Genomic DNA, 23,104 nt, shown 5'->3' on the forward strand with positions numbered 1-23,104 from the left:
TTGATACCCTCTTAAGCGCCAGGCCAAAACAATTCTTGTTACCCGTGCTCTTAAATTGGCGTGTCCAGTCTTTCTTAGTTGTTTTCATGATCCACCTCGAGCCTGATGGCGTGCTGATAAATCTGGTTTTTAGACTCCTTAATATTGTTTTTAGTGTTTCATTTCAATGTTGATAATTTTGTGGTAGTGTTTTTTTATTGTTTTTACTCTATCTCTGGCATATGCATATTCTAAATAAGTCCTGCAGTTTAAAAATCAGTGGTAAAGATATTCGTCGATCTCCTGCGTTGTCGCGTCATTCGAAATGCGGAAAATGTACGGCGTCTTCTTTTGCCTTTTATAAGCTCTCGCTGTCTAGAGCTGGCTGGTTTCTCTCCCTACCTTTCCTGCCTTTAACTATCTACTGCTCCTGACACTTCATACTCCTAGGGCATGCTCAGGGCTTAATACAGCCATTTTTGTAGGGCTGCAGTTCTTTTTCTTTGGATACCATTTATAGTCAATTTTTTCTCCCTGCCTTCCTGAGGAATCCTGTGATTCTGTAGAGTCTCTTACCTTGCCCACGGGGGGCTGTGTTGGGCTAAAGGTACAAGGCCATTTAAATATTACACGTATTGCTTTTAGAGTCAATTTGGCTATTCTGTTCATCTTTTCTGAGGCCAAACAAACCCTCAAGGTAGGACTCTTTTTTTTTAAGAGCACGCATGTGAACAAAATATAGTTATGTGATTAGGTTGCAATATACCAGTGGATGGCACCAGAGGAAGGTAAGTTTCATAAAACAGTACAATACCGAAATCTGCTCTCCACCAGCCTGCTTGCTCTGTCATCTGAAGTCTCTTTAAGGACACATTGCTGAGCTCTTGCCACACCGCTTGTGCTGTGATGTTTGTGTGCACTTTGCTTCTACGTTCTTTATTCAGCCTGCATTGACTCAAAATCTATCTGCGGTCTCTCCTCCAATTACTCTTAAAACATGCAAGTGATTCTAATGTACCCTTATGTGGGGGAAATGTCTAATATCAGAAAGTTACAACAGAACGGTGCACCTTTCTCCATGTTTCAGACGTTTGGGGAAGAAGAAGAGCTGGGTTTTAAACCCTGTGCTTCTCTGCCTTTAAGGGGTCTCAAAGTGGCTTACAACGGCCTTCCCCTTTCCACAACATACACCTTGTGAGGTAGGTGGGGCTGAGAGAGCTCGGAGAGAACCGTGACTGGCCCAAGGTCACCCAGCAGGTCATGTGGAAGAGAGGGGAAACAAACCCAAGTCTTCAGACTAGAATCTGCCGCTCATGTAGAGGAGTGGGGAATCGAACCTGATTCTCCAGATTAGAGTCCTCTCCTCTTAACCACTACACTACACCATGCTGGCTGTTCATGCTGGATTAGAAAAAGAAGAGTAGAAGAGTTTGGATTTATACCCCACCTTTCTCTCCCATAAGGAGACTCAAGGCGGCTTACAAGTTCCTTTGCCTTCCTCTCCCCACAACAGAAACCTTGTGAGGCAGGTGGGGCTGAGAGAATTCAGAGAGAACTGTGACTAGCCTAAGGTCACCCAGCAGGAATGGAGGGGTGCAGAAACACATCCGGCTCACCAGATAAGCCTCCGCCACTCAGGTGGAGGAGTGGGGAATCAAACCCAGTTCTCCAGATTAGAATCCACCTGCTCTTAACCACTATGCCAAGCTGGCTCTAAAGGCCTGATCAGCAACTTTCTTCACTAGATACAGGACTTAATGGTCCATCCACAAATTGGGACATGGGCACGTCCTGTTACCACAGGGATGACTGTTCCTTCCAATGCTTCTTCAGTTCTAGGGCTGTAGCCGGCACAGGGAGTTGAGTTGTGGCTCCTCAGGGACCACGTTTGACTCAGGGACCACCCCTGCACCTCGTCTTTGTGAGGTGAAAATGTCATTTTGATCTTCGAACTGCCTTGGAGAAGAAGGTGGCATATTACTGACAAAACAACTGCATTAAAAGCACACCAAGTAAACCGGGAAAAAGCAGGAAAGTGCAGAAACTGCGCCTCTGCATTTTCAGCCTCACCATTCAGAGAATTCCTAAGCAGCCGAGAGGTGTTTATTTTAGTATCTCATTCCAAGAAATAAATCCAACCCAGGACTCCTTCAGCTTACCCTGCTGACCCCCCCTCTCCTTTGGCCCCTCCGCGAGGCCGCCTCCCTCACTGTGTGAAATGTTCTAGTGTTTTTTTTCTCTCCCTTTGAGGCCGCTGTGGTAAAACTGTCCCTCATGGGCTGGCTGCTAATTCAAAGAAGAAACTTTACCAGTCTGGGTGTGAGTTTGGAATGACTATCCCCATATCCTCTTTCCCTTTCTCCGCTCTTCTTCTCCTCCTCCGTGAAACCTTTCAGAATGAGTTTGCTTACAGCGACTTCTCTCAGACTAGATAGCATCTCCTGCCTCAGTGGTTTTTTTTCCTTGTTGGTGGGGTTGGGCAGGTGGCTGGATCTCTTTCCCTTCAACTTACACAGCCTTCCTTCAACTTATACCACCTTCTTGCCAAAGACAGTCTCCTGGGAGTTTCCAGAAGGCAAGAATTTCAATGTAAGGGTCTGTTACCCCAGTCATCATCAAGACTCAGGAAGGTTTCAAGAGCTTTATTGGAACTGTGTCAGCCCAGAGCTCAGATAGCTGAAACTAAAGTTTGGCTCTCTGGCCTCTGGTATAGACCTGTAAGTTACCGTAAGGTTCAACCCAGAATCCTTCACTCAGGGCTCCTGTGCCCCTAGGGAACTACACATCCATCAGCCTCTACCAGCATGGCCAATTGGCCATGCTGACAGAGGCTGATGGGAATTGTAGTTCCTGAACATCTGGAGAGCCGCAGGTTCCCTACCCCTGCTCCCACCCTTGCATTCCCATAATATCAACATATGAAAGGATGGTGGGAATAGATCAGTGGTTCTCAACCTTCCTAATGCTGCGACCCATTAATACAGTTCCTCATGTTGTGATGACCCTCAACCCTAACATTTAATCCGTTTTACAGATGGGGAACACTGATGCAGAGAGTCTTAGGCGACCCCTGTGAAAGGGCCGTTCAACCCACAAAGGGGTCGCGACCAGTGGTGGGATCCAAAAATTTTAGTAACAGGTTCCCATGGTGGTGGGATTCAAACTGTGGTGGGGCTGGGCTGGGCATGACGGGGGTGTAGCCGGGCATTCCGGGGGCGGGGCATTCCTGGGTGGGGTTGTGGCAAGGACGCAGCCGTTGCGCCGGTCCTTGGGCGGGAAACGAATGCACGCGGGCGCAGGCTGCCACGCACGCCGGTGCACCTCCTGCTAGACTGCTTCAAGTTCTGCGCACTACTGCTGAGAGGAGGGGCGTAACTATGGCAAAAATCACATGGCAAAATCACCAATCGGTAACCCCCTCTCGGCACACACAAATAATTAGTAACCTACTCTCGGGAACCTGTGAGAACCTGCTGGATCCCACCTCTGGTCGCGACCCACAGGTTGAGAACCACTGGAATAGAGGGATTGGTTGCTCTGCCATCTAACGTCTCTTTAAGGACACATTGCTGAGTTCTGGGCCTGGCAGTTTGCACATCCACACCTCAGCTGCAGATGGCCCAGCCATTATCATCGCTCAAGACTACGGAGGCCTCCCCCTGCTTTCATGTAACTAGTCAATTCAGCGTAGCCCAGGGGTCTGCAACCTGCGGCTCTCCACATGTTCATGGACTACAATTCACTCCTTCAGGAGGATGAACGGCTAAGCCAGGGGTCTGCAATTGGCCATGGTGGCAGGGGCTGATGGGAATTGTAGTCCAGGAACATCTGGAGAGGTGCAGGTTGCAGACCCCTGGGCTAAGCTGTATTGACTAGTTACATGCAAGCAGGGGGAGGCCTCTGTAAGCCTTGAGCAATGACAATTGCTGGGCCATCTGCACCTGAGGTGTGGACGTGTGAACTGCCAGGCCCAGAATGGTGCAGGCCTGACATTCGGAAATGTTGAAAATCAGTAAAACAACTACAAAGGTCTGTGCACAGATCCATGCAGGACCCTTTTCTATGGCTGCGTTAGGTGTGGACCCGTCTGTGCCACCATTGGTCCTCTCTGGTCCCTGAGCCAGCTCAGCTGCCGATGATAGCCATTCTTGGAGGAAACAAGGCAAGACCCTCTATCTACATTAGTTGAATGCTTCAGGTTTCTGCTTCTAGACAGCTCACGTGCTAGTTCTGATTGGTCTGTTAGTTAGAGATCATAGCTTTTCTCAGATTCCAGAAAAATGAGACGTTTATAACAGACAACTGATTCAAGGATCCTGATGGTACTCTATAACTCTAAAACAGTGCACTGGAATGGGTCCAGAGGAGGGCAACCAAAATGGTGAAAGGTCTGGAATCCATGCCCTACGAGCAGAGACTTAGGGAGCTGGGGATGTTTAGTTTGGTGAAGAGAAGGTGAAGAGGTAACCTGATAGCCATGTTTAGACATTGGAAGGGATGCCATGTTGGGGAGAGAGCAAGCTTGTTTTCTGCTGCTCCAGAGACTAGGACCAGGAGTCATGGCTTCAAGGTGAAGGAAAAGAGATTCCACCTAAACATCAGGAAAAACTTCCTGTTCGACAGTGGAATGCACTGCTTCGGAGTGTGGTGAATGTCTCCTTCTTTGCGGTTTTTAAAAGAGAGGCTGGATGAACATATGTCGGGAGTGCTTTGATTGTGTGTCCCTGCATTGCAGGGGGTTGGACTTGTTGGCCCTTGGGGTCTCTTCCAACTCTATTAATTCTTTGAGGAAACACTGTTTACTGTTCATCCAAATACCATCCCTCAGGCAAGCTCTGATAGGAACCTGGGACGTGGACTTCTCGCGAGAAAACTGAACACAGCACAGCTATGGCAACACTATTCAGGAACTGGCGGATCTACTAGGAGGACTAAGTGTTGGTACCTCATAAGCACAACGGGCCACAGGAGAGAAGCCTGAATTCCCATTTCCAGTTGGTGTAGGCTGATTGCCTTGGAGATTTAAATCCAAGCTGATCTATGTCTCGTGCACGAGGACACCCCGAGAATAGGAAATCCCCAAATGACATCCCTGGCCCAACAGCATCAAAGGGTATGACCACGACATCTATCTATAAAAAGTCGTGGCAGAGCTTGGCTAGGTCAGCTGCCCTTTGTGGTGTGATCAGCAGTCAGTGCCTTATGCCTGAGGGGGGCCACCTGTGGGGATGACGTTCCCCTTATCCTTAAATTTAACACTTTTAGAAAGACATTGTGCATCGGAAGAGCAGTTTTCAGAGGTTCACAGAGACACTGAGAAGCATTGTGAAGCAATTTGGCTTTCTCTGTGTTTGCAGATTACATGATTTCTTCCCCATTGTGACTGACAAACAACCCTGTGGAACTCTAAAGCTTGCGTACTGTTTACTTTTATGCTGCCGTCACAGCTGACCTATGGCAGTCCCGTAGCATTTTCAAGCCAAGAGATGTTTGGAGGGGGTTTGCCTTGCCAGCCTGTGCATCACCCCCCAGGTCAGGGGGACATATAGGGTCCAATGTCCCTGGCTGTGGCCATTTAGTCACGTGGGTGGGGGGGAATCACCACCACACCCTTCCTCCTTCTCCCTGGGTGAGATGACCTGGTGCAAAAAAGTTTGGTCATGGCAGGGGTGAGGCAGAAAACTCAGATTTTGCATCGGGCTACATTTTCCCTAGATACACCTCTGTCCCCTGGTGTTCTTTGGAGGCTGCTAACTAAATAGTAACTAAAGCAGACCCTGTTTAGCTTCTGAGATCTGAGGCTAGCTTGAGGCTATACATACAACGGACAACAACAATAATTCGAAACCCCACATGCACTCATGCACCAAAAAAGGGGAGAGAGATTCTCTGGACCGATGCATACACAACAAGTCTCCACCATGAGAACGTCATATTCAATCATGAATTGCGCACAGTTGGGAGGTGAACAAATTGGCTGGTGGTCAATCTCCGATGGAGGTGGTAGTGAAGAGACTGAGCAGACCCTTGGAGCTGAGCTTAAGGCCAGAGCGTAATGCCTCATGCTTAGGAGTTGGGATTGTATCAGGCTGACAACTTGTACCAGAATGATGTGATGTGGCTGAAGAGGACTTTTTAGTCGAAAGTATTGCATTCATCCCGGGTCAATACTACCACCTCCATCGGAGATTGACCACCAGCCAATTTGTTCACCTCACAACCGTGCGCAATTCATTGAATATGACGTTCTCATGGTGGAGACTTGTTGTGTATGCATCGGTCCAGAGAATCTCTCTCCCCTTTTTTTGGTGCACAAGTGTATGTGGGGTTTCGAATTATTGTTGTTGTCCGTTGTATGTATAGTTTATATGTTCATTGATGTATTTTAAAATGTTTATGTTAAAATGGAGTTTTTAATTCTGAATTAGAGCCAGACGGGATTTGCTGTTTCTGATTGACATTTATACTGTCTCAGGCTTTGCATTGCTAACTTGAGGCTACCCAGCTCTGGGCATACCGTTTACGCAAATATCTCCCCAAACCTGGTTTGCAAAGAACTCATCTCCGTCATATCCTTATTTTTCACTCAAGATTTGCGTCATGCCATTTCGCACCAGGTCTGATTTCCGGCAAGGTTCGGCATCAGAGCGATCGGGTCAAAGACTTAGGGTTTCTAGTCCCGATAATTCAGCATTATGCTCCAAAGCCGAGGCAGCAAGGGTGGCGGACTGGCAGGATTCCTTGTCTAAGTTTGCAGCCTTGCGTCTGCCAGACAACCCTGCTTCTTTCTTGGTGGTAATTGAGCCGCTCTAGGCATGACGTGATCTGCTTGCAATTCGTGGCTATGCCAATAACGACAGTTATATAAATGTTCTAACGGGCTTTGTTTCTCTGCAGTTCTTTTAAAAACAACTGACAACTGTTTGTTGCCTCTGAGTTACATTCCACATCCAAATTCCGGGAGAGACTATTAAAATTACAGCATACGCTGGAAGCGCATTGGAACCTATCGGAAGGTGGAAGGATTGTAACTTCAGAGGAAGGTGTGAAGTGGTTGTCTTCAGTCATCCTGGCACTACTGAACAACTGCTGGATTCCCTACCCTTTGCATAGAGAGGGCAGATATTTGTCTTGGGTGCCAAATACGCAAGGGATGCCAAATTACAGAGGCATTAGATTTGGGAGGCTGTAATTAAGTTTTTGATGGAATACAGACAAGCTGTTTTCAAACCTTACTTCCAACTGAGGTTTACACAATGAAGTTCTAGAAATCAACATGTTAGCATGAGCTACTAATCTGGGCGGCCTTGTCAAAATCTCGTGCGTTTAAAGGTTCCAGGGCATCTTCAAGAGTAGTAGGTTTATTCCTGGTTGAGTCTCCTTGTAAACAGGAGCCTTAGTCATCAGTTAACAATGGCAATTTAACATTGTCTGCTAATCTTGGCGGTCTTGCACAGGTACGTTTATTTGCACATCTTCAGGTAGATTAGCATTGGCTGCTAATCTGGTTGGCCTTGTTCTAATAGCCATTTCGCTATCTCGTGAGACTGTCAAAGAATTGCCGGATTATTTCAGGATGAGGTTTCTGTAGACAGAAGCCTGCATCGTCTCTTACTGTGGGCTTATGAAATTGCAGCGCTGCAATAAACTCGACCTTCTCACATGCGTTTCTCGCGTTAGCACAAGGCCTCCCACATTGTGCAATGGGTGAAATGGTTAACCTGGGAGGAATTCAGACCTGAAATGCAGGAGGCGGGAAGTTCTGCTTTGAGAACCAGGTGTTACTATCTGCAGGAAGCCTGACCAATTGCGAGAACTGATGTTGGCACGATTTCCTTCTGTGATCTGGTGCTGTCTCAATGTACAGAATTGCACTGAAATTATTTAGGTCCTGCAGCGAGCTGTGAAGCAGTGTAGCTAGCAAGTGTTGTAGACTGACGTGTATGCCATGCGTCAGCTCAGCTTTGCCTGCCTTCTTTGCCCACAAGCTGGCAATGCTTCACAAGGCTTGCAGAAGGCAAGCAAAGGATATTCAAAGTCCCAATTTTTAACATCTTTCAACTGGAAAAATTAAGTTTAGATCAAGAAGAAGAAGTGTTTGGATTTATATCCCCCTTGTAAGGAGACTCAAGGTGGCTTACAAGCTCCTTTCCCTTCCTCTCCTCACAACAGACACTTGGTGAAGTAGGTGGGGCTGAGAGAGTTCTGAGAGAACTGTGACTAGCCCAAGGTCACCCAGCAGGAATGTAGGAGTGCGGAAACACATCTGGTTCACCAGAGAAGCCTCCGCAACTGAGGTGGAGGAATGGGGAATCAAACTCGGTTCTCCAGATTAGAATCCTCACTGGCTAAATGTAAGCCATTTGGAATTTGACAAATAATTTGTGCTTTTTCTATTATGTGCTATAAAAGACTAACCACTTTAAAAATGCAGTTAGATGCAACCGCCAAGAATGCACATATGTGCCTTTGGCATAAGGGTGGCAAAAATGCTTCTTAACAAATTTCTCTCCTGAAAAATGCTCCGCGACTCAAAAAGTTTGGGAATATCTGTAATAGACCATAATAACCTTGACAGACCAAGCATCTGATTTAGTGTAACGCAGTTTTAAATGTCATTATTTATGTATGGCAAAAGGAACCTTGTGGATAGTTTTGTGCACTCATCTGGAAGAATTTGGCACTAAAAATCTGACAGATGAAAAAAAAGTTTGTTTATAGCTATAATTTTGGGCAAAATGCTGGGAAGCCATTAAACTTCCAAGAAATAAGGTACAGTTTACCGTTTGTGAAACTACAATTTGTTACAGTCACAATACCATAATGTTCCTCTGGTTTTCAAATTTAAAGAAATAGAGCCGGGAGTTTATTCCCTGGCATGAGCTATCTTTCATCTCCTCTTAAATATCGTCTCCAAGCTGGGACTGAACCTGTTTTATTTTTAGCTGCCTTGTTAGCAGCTCTTTTCCTTAAGGATTACAAGAACCAAACTCCAGCAAAATGGGACGTTGAAGGGCAGGAAGTTCTGTCATTTCCGTGTCACAGCAAAGCTTGTCTGCAGCAGAAAAATGCAGAGAGATATGTCAAAAGAGAGAAGGAATAGAATGTCCCCTCCCCCAAATCTGCTTTGGTTTCTTCCCATCTGTTGCATCCAAGTTCTATGGGATTAAAATGAATACTTTTGTGACAACAAGCAGTAAATAAAAGTATTGCAATGTTTTGCAATGAGTGCCATCCGCTTGAAAGTTCTCCTGCAGAAGCCCCATTGGCCAACGGTCATGTGATCTGCATGGCCTCAAGAAATAAATCTTATCTTTATTGAAGAACAACAACTAACAACAACAAGAGTTTGGATTTATATCCCCCCTTTCTCTCTTGTAAGGAGACTCAATCTCCTTTTCCTTTTCCTTCCCCCACCCCACAACAAACACCCTGTGAGGTGGGTGAGGCTGAGAGAGCTATGAAGAACTGTGACTAGCCCAAGGTTACCCAGCTGGCATGTATTGGGAGTGCATGAGCTAATCTGGTTCCCCAGATAAGCCTCCACAGCTCAAGTGGCAGAGCGGGGAATCAAACCTGGTTCTGCAGATTAGAGTGCACCTGCTCCTAACTACTACATCACGCTAGCTCTCTTATTTGAGGGTTGTTGTTTTTTTTTGCAAGAGTGGTGCCAGCATTACCAGGGTACTTTGTAGGGGTTCCAGCTTTTCTTTTCCTACCTTCAGTGCTTTACCATGACTACATATCTGCATGACATGACCCGCCTATCTTGGCAACCCATATTGCCCATGGAGGGCATTACGTTCTGCCCCCAAATTCTCAAGAATTTCCCAAACTTGTGCTGGCAATCCTACTTCTTAGGCCAGAGGACTGCATTAAATCTTGTTACGCGGAGCAGGATACAAGCCACTTTTTAATAAAAGGATTTCACATTGCACAGTGTAGAAAGAGCAGGTTGTAAAGTATGTGAAAGACTTCTGCCAGGGGTCCTGGAATCCTGCTGCCAATCAGACTAGCCTAGACCGACACTGGTAGGCAGTTCTGACTTGAGACAGCAAAGCTTTGGATATTCATTCGTCCAGTTCAGGACTGCAGAGAAAGATGACGACGGGGGTATGCACAATTCCAGGGCCTCTGGACAGGATGCCGACGGAGTAGAGCAGCAGTATCCTTGTTTTCATTCAAGCATCTTAAGTGTCACCATCTGAATGTGAACAAGACAGAAGACACCTTTGTCTGGAATCCTGTGATGGTTCTTGACGGCCCTGGATGAATCCTTGTTCACCCGCTTGGTAACCCTGGGCCAGTCACATTCTCCAGGCTGAACCCCACCTCGCAGAGTTGTTGTGAGATCAAGTGAAGAATCATTGTGGGCTGTCCTTTGGCAGAAGGGTGGGATAGGAATGTGCAACGGATAGGGTTTCTAGAGGTCACTTCTGCAAAGGAGGGAGAGGAGTGTAAGGGAAGGCAGTGGGATTGCCTCGTTTTTGTGCTACATATGTAGCAGAGCAAGGATTTCGCTCTTGAATGCTCCTCCTTGAAAGTGAAATCACGGCCTTGCGAGTCCTGAAATGAGCACGTAATTCCTTGCTGTGGTAGCTTTCTGCTTGCAAGGAGGCCTCCACAAGATAATAATGATTATTATTATAATGAAGTACTGTTAAGTCGCCACCAACTTATGGCAGCCTTGTAAAGGTTTTCAAGGCAAGAGCCTTTCCTCTGCATAATGACCCTGGACCCCTATCCAAGTACTGATCATGATCAACCCCACTTAACTTCCAAATGCTGGCAACCTCGGGCCACTCTGAGCTGTTTGGGTTGCTGCAACTCTTCACGTGGGTGCTGTTGGAAATTTGATCCCCTCCAACCCCACAGAGCCAGCTCTGGGTTGGGAAACACCTGCAGATTTTGGGAGTGGAGTTTGAGGAAGTGGGGTTTGGGAAGGGAAGGGACTTCAGTGCAGAGGCGTAGCTCCAAGGGGACAGGGCGCGCGCGATGCACCGGGCGCACTCCCCTTTGGGGGTGTGGCAAGGGCATTCCGGGGGCGGGGTGGGGGCAAAGGACGCACTGGTGCACCTGGTGCACCCCTTGCTACACCTCTGCTTCAGTGGGGTATAACGGCACAGAGTTCACTTTCCAAAGTGGCAATTGATCTCTGTCGGCTGGAGATCAGTCATCATAGCAGGAGATCTCCAGTCACCGCCTGGGGGCTGGCAACCCTGCTGTAGTTGGAAGGGGTACAGGCCACTCGCTGAAGCTGCTGAGTGGCTGCCGAGGTCGAGCACGGTCGCCCAAGGCCAGCCCTGCTTGAGGGCCCTTTGCTAGCGCTGCAGCAGAAACGACCCCCTGAAATCTGAGTCACTTTCAGCTCATCCACCCAACACTCTGGATTCCCCAGCCGTGAGTCCTCACGGGCCAGCAGTGCCTTGCTGTTCAAGCACTGCTAAAACCTCCAGCCTGCAGGGACAGAGGCCGGAGAGATGCTAGAAAAACCAGGCAAGGAGCAGCGCGGAGCTTCCTTTCTCCTCCCTTTCTTCCTGTCAGAATCTCAGATTTGACAAGGTGCAGCCAAGGGACTGGCAGGGCGGTGCTGCTGCAGCAGCGACAGGGCCCTGTGGAGAAAGCATGGCAAAAGAGACAGACGGCGAAGGGCCGAGCGCGATGCCCTATTTGGGGCTTCTGAGTAGAAGCCACAGGAGCTGCTGTGGAAGCACATTCCTGCAGCTGTGTCCTCCTCCTCCTCTGCGCATCTCCGGCTAAGATTAGCATGCCCGCCAACTAGAGATTCCACCTGTTCCAGTTTGGCTGAGACAGCCTAGCGTTTAGCGAAATCTCCCACAGTCGGCCCGGCCGGGTGCCCGGTTTTCTTCTCGCCCTGCTAGCTGCGAGAAGCGAATCGCCCTGCCGGCCGCTCAGCTTGCTGCTTCTGTTGGAGAATATTTTTTTTTAAAGGGCCGGGCAAAGATCCTCCGTCCTCAGATATGGGAAGTTTTGGAGCAAATTGGGACAAATATAAGCCCGGCTGCCTTCCCAATCTGTGCCCTGGCTGCTTGAGGTTAAACACGCTGAGGTTGAGACTTTTGACGGCCTGCAGTTAATGTGTCCTGTGAGCCAGGAAATGCACCTCAGTATCCTTTGCAATCTTGTAGAAAATGCATGAAACCCTGGGGAGGGAGGGGGAGGGGACATGTATGTCCTTTTTTGCTCACTGCCCCGTAGATGCAATAAACTTGATTCATTGCATCTGAGAAGAAGAAGAGGAGTTTGGATTTATATCCCCCCTTTCTCTCCTGCAGGAGACTCAAAGGGGCTTACAATCTCCTTGCCCTTCCCCCCTCACAACAAACACCCTGTGAGGTGGGTGGGGCTGAGAGAGCGCCGAGAAGCTGTGACTAGCCCAAGGTCACCCAGCTGGCGTGTGTGGGAGTGCACAGGCTACTCTGAATTCCCCAGATAAGCCTCCACAGCTCAGGCGGCAGAGCTGGGAATCAAACCCGGTTCCTCCAGATTAGATACACGAGCTCTTAACCTCCTACGCCACTGCTGCTTCCTGCTGAGGAAGTGAACTTTGACTCAGCTCAAGTGGCAAAGTGGGGAATCAAACCTGGTCCTCTAGACTAGAGTGCACCTGCTCTTAACCACTACACCACTGCTGGTAGAAAGCTTGGTAGCCCTTAAGATGCCTCCAGATTTCATTTTTCTCATGGCCTGTCAAATGGCTACTTGCAATAAACAGAACCTCCACACCCAGAGGCAGTCAATCTGAATACCAGTGCCAGAAGACAACATCAAAGGGGAAGTCTTGGCCTCTGTTCCCTGTCTGTTGGCCCTCCAGGGCAGCTGGTTGTTGACCACTTTATGAAACAGGAAGCTGGACTAGATGGACCATTGCTCAGGTCCAGCAGGACATGTCTTATATTTTCACATTGTGCATCTAACCTACCTTTCAGAGCTAATGTAAGGACAAGAAAGAGTAGAGGATAACCACATAGGTCACCTGGAGTGAAACCTAAATACGTCAGGTAGATACCCCTTAAGGCAGAGACTGCAATTGGCACCCTGAAAAAGTAAAGATTTAACTTCTAACTGTCCCGGCAACTCACCAGCGGTGGACTTATTTCATGGATTAGTCTATTCCTTTGTGACCTGCATACAAATTTAATATCAGTTTTGTGCCAGTTGTACGTCAGGATTTTCTCCCCGGCAGCAACGGGAATCAGTTTGACATGGTGCTGAGGATCCCCTCCCCAAACCCTGCTCCCCCAGACCATAATTTCAGGATTCCAGTTCCTCGGGTAACCTTTGAGAACTTTGTTTTGTGAAGTAGTGGGAACTAATGGCTATCTCTAAAAGAGAATTCTCAGCACGACCCTCCACAAACTATACCTAGTAGGGTTTACCTCAGCAAACATTACATGGTTTTGTTTCATAGTCCACTTCAAAGGGCACATGCATAGAATCAGATTTTTGGAGTCATCTCCTGCAAGCAGAAAAGGTAGCAGCAGGGGACAGTTGGAATCTTCGTCCCTGAGTGCTAGGGTCTTTACTTGCATGGAGTCTGTTTAATTTGCAGTGCAAGGGTCCCCAATGTGGTGCCGGTGGGCACCTGCTGACAACTTTTTAGCGCTCTCCAAGAGTTCTTAGAAAGTAGGTAGGGTTTCTGACTGGCCACTGAGGCTTCTGACTGGCCACTGAAAAAGCTGATCAGCTACGCCAGGGGTCTGCAACCTGTGGCTCTCCAGATGTGCATGGACTACAATTCCCATCAGCCCCTGCCAATTGGTCATGCTGGCAGGGGCTGGTGGGAATTGTAGTCCATGCACATCTGGAGAGCCACAGGTTGCAGACCCCTGAGCTACGCTGATTAAAACAACATCTTTACAGAGGCAGAATCCATCTCAGCGTTTGTTTTATCCTCTCTCACTCCTTCCCCCCCACGTATTTTTAATTATGCCTCTTCTCCCCTGCACCTGTGCTTCCCTTGTGTATGTGGCTCCACCTCCTGCCGCAGCCGTTTTGTGGTTGTGCCCGCCAGCCCATGTCAGAGTCCCAACAGGGTCAAACAGATTGGGGACCCCTGCTGTAACATGTGGAAAGAAGCGTAGCTAGGCCAGAGGTCGCCCCGGTGCACAATCCTGGCTCCTCCAGCACCCCTCCCCGCACCCTTTATAGCAGCCCCGCCAGCGGCACCCCATTCCCACTTACTTTTTAGGAAAGGGAGCAGGCCGAAGAAGCCTGCCTCGCGTTGCGGTCTGGGCCTGGCGGGGAACTACACAGGATAGGCTTCTTCTCTGGGATGTTCACATTCCCTAAAGTAAGTGTGGGAGATGCATGCGTGGGGGTACGCCCGTGGTGTGCCGTGGAGGGCAGGGGGGGGCACTGCTTGGAAGGGGTGGGGCCAAGGGGGAGGCCTTGAGGAGGGCTGGGGGGGTCTGGGGGGATTTTTCCGCCCATGTGACCATAATCGGTGCGCCCGGTGCATTGCGCCCCCTCCGTCCCCTGGTGGCTTCACCACTGCGTGTGGATCAGACCTGCTGCGTGTACAAACGAAATCCAGGACAGTGGCTGCCATCACTGCTTCTGCCACCGATGAAACATAGTTCTCAATCATGTGGCGGCATGTGACTGGAAGAGTAGTTTTTTGAGGGACCGTGATAGCTGCCAAAAGTTTATCACAATTGCACACAGTTAACTTGAGGTGAGGACATTTTCATAGCCGGCTTAGCCCAGAGGGCACAGTTAAATGTCGAAAACAACATGTTTTCCCATATAACTGTCATGGGATGACTAGAAATAAGACTGGGCTAGGTTCTAAAGTCCCACCGTAAACAAACCCAGAAGAAGAATACAAATGTTGCCACCCTTATGGTACAAGGAGACAGCCTTGTCATGTTTCCTTGTACCATAAGTCTTGTCATCTTCCCCTCTTTCCTTGTGCCATAAGTCTTGTACCATAATTCTTTCCTTGTACCATAATTCTTTCCTTGTACCAAAGTCTTGTCATCTTCCCCTCTTCAAAAAGCCATTAAAGAAGCACATATCATTTGCTATGCATTATGCTATAGAACATTTTATCTCTCGTTCTGAGGGTGCAGATTCTCTCTAGCTAGCTAACAAGTGTGAAATATCGTAACAGTTTTTCAAAATCATACCATAATGCAAATACAAATATTTGCATGAAACTGCCATAAATTTTTAATTTTTATATACACACACACACACATATATATATACACACACAAATTTTTAATTTATACACACACACACACACACACACACATACATACATAAAAATAAATTGCTAGAATTGAAATTTCCTGTTGTGTCAATAGGTACAAGAGTAATCCACTAATAACACAAAAATGTACTGTAAACTAGTATAAAAATGTATTCATGTGCCATCTAAACTGACATGGCCACCCCAGTAAGACAACCAAGGCCAGGGATGGTGAACCTTTTTGAGACCGAGTGCCCAAACTGCAACCCAAAACCCACTTATTTATTGCAAAGTGCCAACACAGCAATTTAACCTGAATACTGAGGTTTTAGTTTAGAAAAAATGGTTGGTCTCCAGTGCGCATGCTACTCAGGAGTAAGCTTGGTGGTAGTCGGTGGCTTTACTTTGAAGCAACCGTCCATCTCTTCCAACAGGTGAAATCATGACCCTAGGAGGGTTTACTCTTTAGCAAGCCTCATTGCCAGCAACCGAGCTTACTCCCTGGTAAAGGGATTGTGCTTTTGTTCTTTTTCATCGGATAAATCAATCAGTGGGGATTAACAGCGCTTAACAGGGTTACCTACACTGTTTCCCCAAAACTTGGTCTTAGGTTTAATGCTAATAATTGAGCCCAGGGACCCAGGCCAGCCTAGATGTGGAGGGGGCACTCTGTTTGCATGTGCCCACAGAGAGGGCTCTGAGTGCCACCTCCGGCACCCGTGCCATAGGTTCGCCACCACTGACCAAGGCTTTCAAGACAACTGAGAAACAGAGGTGTTTTGCCGTTCCTTTCATCTGTGGAGCTGTCCTTGGTGGCCCCCGTCCAAGTACTGACTCTACTTCGCTCCTACACTTGATCTTAGCCGATAGGCCAAAAAGCGAATGCTGTGCTCCATTCCCTCCAAACCAGTGTAAAAAGAAGCATAAAAGGTATTTTATTTATTTACTTTACATCCCACCGTAGGAATGAAACTTTTTTAGGTGTAGATAGACTGGTAAGCATTTTTCCTCAGTCTTGTCACCACCCCCACGGGGACTGATGAGAGCCAAGAGCTGGAAACAAGATTCAGATAAGGTTGAAACCCCACAGACCCGGCAGAACAAGCGGCGCCGGGGCGGGGGGTGGGGGTTCAGGGGCCACCAGCTAGCCTCACGCAGGGAGCGCCAGGGAGCCCGCAGAGGCCCGGGCCCACAGGCTGAGAGCTCCAGCCGGCGGCCGCTGCCTGGCCTGCCCCGGGAGGCCGACTCCGCAGAAACCCCACAGAGCTCATCAACCAGACCCTGGCAAAAAGGAAAGGAATGGCTAGGGAGCTGGATGTGTTTGGTTTGGAGAAGAGAAGGCAAAAGGGTGACATGATCACCATGTTTAAGGGAAGTGTTGCTGAAGAGGGAGCAAACCTGCTTTCTGCTGCTCCAGAGGCTAGAACCAGAAGTAATGGATTCAAAATGCAGGAAAAGAGATTCCGCCTAAACATTAGGAAGAACTTCCTGACTGTCAGGGTTGTTGGACAGTGGAATTCACTGCTTCGGAGAGTGACGGAGTCTCCTTCTTGGGAGACTTTTAAAAAGGAGGCTGGATGGCCATCTGTCGGGAGTGCTTTCATTGTGTCTTCCTGCATGGCAGGGGGCTGGACTGGACGGCCTTCTTCTTTCATAAGAACATAAGAACATAAGAACTAGCCTGCTGGATCAGACCAGAGTCCATCTAGTCCAGCATTCTGCTACTCGCAGTGGCCCACCAGGTGCCTTTGGGAGCTCACATGCAGGATGTGAAAGCAATGGCCTTCTGCTGCTGCTGCTCCTGAGCACCTGGTCTGCTAAGGCATTAGCAATCTGAGATCAAGGAGGATCAAGATTGGTAGCCATAGATTGACTTCTCCTCCATAAATCTGTCCAAGCCCTTTTTAAAGCTATCCAGGTTAGTGGCCATCACCACCTCCCTGTGGCAGCATATTCCAACACCAATCCTGCGTTCATTGAAAGTGTTTCCTTTTATTAGTCCTTATTCTTCACCCCAGCATTTTCAATGAATGCCCCCTGGTTCTAGTATTGTGAGAAAGAGAAAAATTTCTCTCTGTCAACATTTTCTACCCCATGCATAATTTTATAGACTTCAATCATATCCCCCCCTCAGACGTCTCCTCTCCAAACTAAAGAGTCCCAAACGCTGCAGCCTCTCCTCATAAGGAAGGTGCTCAATCCTTCAATCATCCTCGTTGCCCCTTCTCTGCCTTTTTCTATCTCTTGATATCTTTTTTTGAGATGTAGACCAAGAACTGAACACAATTACTCCAGAATGCAGTTAGCTGCTTTATATAAGGGGGGCATGACAATCTTTGCAGTTTTATTCTCGAGATTTCCTTTTCCTAATTATCCCCAGCATAGATTTTGCCTTTTTCACAGCTGCCATTACATTGAGTTGACATTCCCATGGAACTATCAACTAAAGACGCCCAAATCCCTTTCCTGGTCTGTGACCCCAGTAGCACTGACCCCTGTAGCTGATGTGTGTGAAGTTTGGATTTTTGCCCTCCGTGCATCACTTTACATTTCCTTTGTTAGACTGCATTTGCCATTTCTTAGCCCACTCACCTAATTTATCAAGGTCCGCTTGGGAACTCTTCCATGATCCTTTGTGGTTCTTACCACCCTACATAATTTGGTATCATCTGCAAACTTGGCCACCACACTACCCACCCTACTTCCAGGTCATTTATGAATAAGTTAAAGAGCACTGGTCCCAAAACGGATCCTTGGGGGACACCACTCCCTACATCTCTCCATTGTGAGAACTTCCCATTTATACCCACCCTTGTTTCCTGTTCCTCAACCAGTTTTTAATCCATAGGAGGACTTCCCCTCTTATTCCTTCATTGCTGAGTTTTCTCAACAGTCTCTGGTGAGGAACTTTGTCAAAAGCCTTTTGGAAATCAAAGTAGACAATGTCCACTGGTTCCTCCCTTATCCACATGTCTGTTTACACCCCTCAAAGAACTCTGAAGTAAGTTTGTAAGACGGGACTTGCCTCTACAAAAGCTATGCTGACTCTTCCTCAGCAGGTCTTGCTTTTCTACATGTTTAATAATTTTATCTTTAATGATAGATTCTACTAATTTACCAGGAACAGATGTCAAACTGACTGGCCTGTAATTTCCAGGTCCCCCTAGACCCTTTCTTAAAGATTGGTGTGACATTGGCCATCTTCCAGTCTTCAGGGATGGAGCCTGATTTCAGGGATAGGATTGCATATTAATGTGAGAACATCAGCAATTTCATGCTTAGGCTCTTTAGAACTCTTGGATGAATGCAATCTAGATGAGGGATTTGGTAGCATTTAGTTTATCAATGGCTGCAGAACTTCTTCTTAATCTACCACTAACCCGGCTAGTTCCCTGGATTCACCTCCTAAGAAGCTTGGTTCAGGTGCAGGAATTTTCCTCACCTCCCTCTTGGGTGAAGACAGATGCAAAGGAATTCATTCAACTTCTCTGCAATCTCCTGTCCACCTTTTAGCACCTTTTGTTTCCTTCATCGTCTAACGGACCTACCGCTTCCCTAGCTGGCTTCCTGCTTTTGGTGCTTGAAGAACTGTTTGTTGCTACTCTTGATGTTCGCAGCCATGCGTTCCTCGTAATGCTTTTCCGCCTAACTGACAGCTAACTTGATTCTCTTTGCCACCATTTTGTGTTCTCTCTGGTATTCTTCATCGGTTAAAGTTGGACTTCCATTTTCTAAAGACATCTTTTTTTTCCTAATACTACCTCAACCTCCCTTGTTAACCATGGTGGCTTTCTTTTGGACTGGGCCTTTCCTAACCTGAACACATTCCAGCTGAGCTTTTAAGACTGTGTTTTTAAATAACCTCCAAGCACCTTGGACATTTTGACTCTCTTGATTTTCCCTTTCAGCTTCCTCTACGACTATCCCCTCATCTTTGAGAAATTTCCCTTTCTAGAAGGCAAATGTAACTACATTAGTAGTTGTCACTTGTTCATGCAGAGATACTGAATCTGACAGCATTGTGGTCGCTGTTCCCTATCGGCTCAACAACACTGGACTTCCCTTTTCAGGTCCTGGGTCCCACATAGAATTAGATCTAGGATCACATCTCCCTGGTTGGTTCTACAACCATCTGCTCCTAAGCCACAGTCATTTAGCATATCCAGGAATGTTCTCTCCTTACTATGACCTGAACATGCATTTTTTCCAGTTTATGTGGGGATAGTTAAAATGCGCCCATTACCCGCGACATTTTGCTTTGTTTGGCCTCTCTAATTTCTTTTCCATCTCAGAATCCTCTTGTGCACTTTGGTCAGGGGACGATAATATATTCCTAATGTTAAACTTTGCTTCACCCCTGGTATTGATATCCACAGTGCTTCTGTAGAGGAATCAGCTCCCTGCATTGTCTATTTTATGTAGCTGACACTATGCTCTCTTTGCCTTTGATGTAGAGGGCCACCCCACCCCAATAATCGCCCTGTCCTATCCTTCCTGTAGAGCCTGTAACCTGGATAGCAGCATCCCACTGGTTCTCCTCATTCCACCATGTCTCCTGTGATGCCCACTATATCAATGTCCTCCTTCAAAACTCTGTACTCCAGCTCCCCATTTTAGGTCAGATACTTCTACTAATGGCATAGAGACACCTTGTATCACTCTAATCTCTGTCCTTAACCTGGGATTTATGTGTTTTGCCCTCTAGCCTTTTAATGACACTATCACTTATCACATTGCTATGCTCCCTATAAAACGTATGTAGTTGTTAGAAAAACCTCTCTCTGTGTCTGCATCCCCATGGACTCCTGTATTCCAGACCGAGATCACCCTCAGCTCCTGGGCTTTCCCCCCCAAGGATCAGTTTAAAGCTGTTCTGCCACCTTTAACGTTGAGCTCCAACGGCAGCCTGGTTCCTCTTTGGTTAAGAGGAAGCCCGTCCCTTTTGTACAGGCCTGCCTTATCCCAAAAGGTTCCCAGTTCCACCGACAAAGCTGAAACCCTCTGCCTTACACCACCTTCTCATCCCGCATTGAGACCCTGTATCTCCAGCACTAGCTCTCCTACTTGGCGTGGAACAGGTAGCGATGGGAGAATGCCACCTTGGGGTCCTAGTTTTAACGCCTAGCAGCCTAAATTTACGCTTCCAGAACCTCCGGCTACATTTCCCAATGTCATTTGGTACCAATGTGGACCACAACTGCTGACTCCACTAGCACTGTCTAACAGCCTATCTAGGCGTGGCGTGTATCCATGACTTCCGCGCACCGGAGCCGGAGCAAGTCACCATGGGTCATCGCCTATCACAAACCCAACTCTCTATATTCCTAATGATGAATCACCCACTACAGAAATTTCCCACCTCCCGAGGGTATCCTCAGTCTTGAGGAGGATATCTGACCACCAGCTAAGGGAAGGGTCCCATCTAAGGGAACATCTTCACCACCTCAGGCCACCTCCGTCACCCAGACTCTCATTCTCCATGACATCTGGAAGAGATGTCACCTTGGGAAGTGGGACCACAGCTGCTAGGTCCCCAAAGCCCTGGTTTGTTGCCCTCTGCCTCTCAGCTTCTCAGGTCTGCCACCTTGGCTTCAAGAGAGCGCGCATGTTCCTTGAGTGCCAGGAACTCATTGCAGCGAGGCACACCCGCGACTTCTGCCCTAGTGGCAGATAGTCATACATCACGACACTCAGTGCAAAACGCTGGGAAAGCCCCATCCCCTGCTGGCTTCCTGTCTTCATATCTAATTTTTGTTTAGATATTCCAAATACTAATTTTTAATTAGTGCCTCCCTCTTAAAGGTTTCTATACCTTCTACTATCCCTTAAAATATGTTTTTATTTGGTGAAACACCTGCGCCGTTAGTATGGCCGCTAATTCCAGAGACTAACTTTGAAGATTTAAAATGTGAGAAGCCCCTTACTTCAGCACTAACTGAAAAGATTTACAAATGTAGAAGCCCCACCCAGCAGCTTCACCAATCAGGAGCCCTAGGACAAGGAGAAAAAAGAGAAACCCCTGTTTTAAAATACACTGTTTAAAGATGTGGCTTTGAGAAAGCCCTCTGTCAAACTCCTCAGCCCTTTCCTGGCCCACTGCTGTCCCTCCACTGCTCCTCTTCTCTGCTGGTTCCAGAGACTAACTGAAAAGATTTTAAAATGTGAGAAGCCCACCCCTTCAGCACTAACTGAAAAGATTTACAAATGTGAGAAGCCCCACCCCTTCAGCAGCTTCCCACCAATCCAAGCAGCCCTAGGACAAGGAGAAAAGAAACCCTAATTTAAAATACCTTGTTTAAAGATGTGGCTTTGAAGAAGCCCTCTGTCAAGCTCCTCAGCCCTTTCCTGGCCTGCTGTCTCCACTGCTCCTCTTCTCCTGCTGGTTCCAGAGACTAACTGAAAAGATTTAAAATGTGAAACCCCACCTTCAGCACTAACAGAAAGATTTACAAATGTGAGAAGCCCACCCTTCAAAGCAGCTTCATAATCAACCCTAGGACAAGGAAAAAGAAACCCCTGTTTAAAATAGTCTGTTGTATAGATGTGGCTTTGAGAAAAGCCCTCTGTCAAGCTCCTCAGCCCTTTCTGGCCCACTGCTGTCCTCCTCCTCCTCTTCTCTGCTGGTTCCAAGGACTAACTTCAGAAAGATTTAAAAAATGTGAGAAGCCCCACCCCTTCATCACTAACTGAAAAGATGTACAAATGTGAGAAGCCCCAACCCTTCAGCAGCCTCCAGCACTCAGCAGCCCTAGGACAAGGAGAGAAAAGAGAAACCCCACAATGTTTAAAATACACTGTTAAAGATGTGGCTTTGAGAGAAGCCCTCTGTCAAACTCCTCAGCCCTTTCTGGCCCACTGCTGTCCCTCCACTGCTCCTCTTCTCTGCTGGTTCCAGAGACTAACTGAAAAGATTTAAAATGTGAAGCCCCCACCCTTCAGCACCCTAACTGAAAGAGATTTACAAATGTGAGAAGCTCCCACCCTTCAGCAGCTTCCACCAATCAGGCAGCCCTAGGGACAAGGAGAAAAAAGAGGAAACCCCTGTTTAAAATACACTGTTTAAAAGATGTGGCTTTGAGAAAAGCCCTCTGTCAAACTCCTCAGCCCTTTCTGGCCCACTGCTGGCCTCCACTGCCCCTCCTCCCTGCTGGTTCCAGAGACTAACTGAAAAGATTTAAAACTGTGAGAAGCCCCACCCCTTCAGCACTAACCGAAAGATTTACAAATGTGAGAAGCCCACCCTTCAGCAGCTTCCACCAATCAGCAGCCCTAGGACAAGGAGAAAAAAAGAGAAACCCTGTTTAAAATACACTGTTTAAAAGATGTGGCTTTGAGAAAAGCCCTCTGTCAAACTCCTCAGCCCTTTCTGGCCCACTGCTGTCCTCCACTGCTCCTCTTCTCTGCTGGTTCCAGAGACTAACTGAAAAGATTTAAAAATGTGAGAAGCCCCACCCCTTCAGCACTAACTGAAAAGATTTACAAATGTGAGAAGCCCCCACCCTTCAGCAGCTTCCACCAATCCAGCAGCCCTAGGACAAGGAGAAAACAAGAGAAACCCCTGTTTAAAATACACTGTTTAAAAAGATGTGGCTTTGAGAAAAAGCCCTCTGTGTCAAACTCCTCAGCCCTTTCTGGCCCACTGCTGTCCTCCACTGCTCCTCTTCTCTGCTGGTTCCAGAGACCAACTGAAAAGATTTAAACATGTGAGAAGCCCCACCCCTTCAGCACTAACTGAAAAGATTTACAAATGTGAGAAGCCCCACCCTTCAACCCAGCTTCCACCAATCAGCAGCCCCCCTGGGACAAAGGGAGAAAAAAAGAGAAACCCCTGTTTAAAATACACTGTTTAAAGAGATGTGGCTTTGAGAGAAGCCCTCTGTCAAGCTCCCTCAGCCCTTTCTGGCCCAC

This window comes from Sphaerodactylus townsendi, linkage group LG04, assembly GCF_021028975.2.
Source record: "Sphaerodactylus townsendi isolate TG3544 linkage group LG04, MPM_Stown_v2.3, whole genome shotgun sequence".
NCBI classification, from domain to species: domain Eukaryota; kingdom Metazoa; phylum Chordata; class Lepidosauria; order Squamata; family Sphaerodactylidae; genus Sphaerodactylus; species Sphaerodactylus townsendi.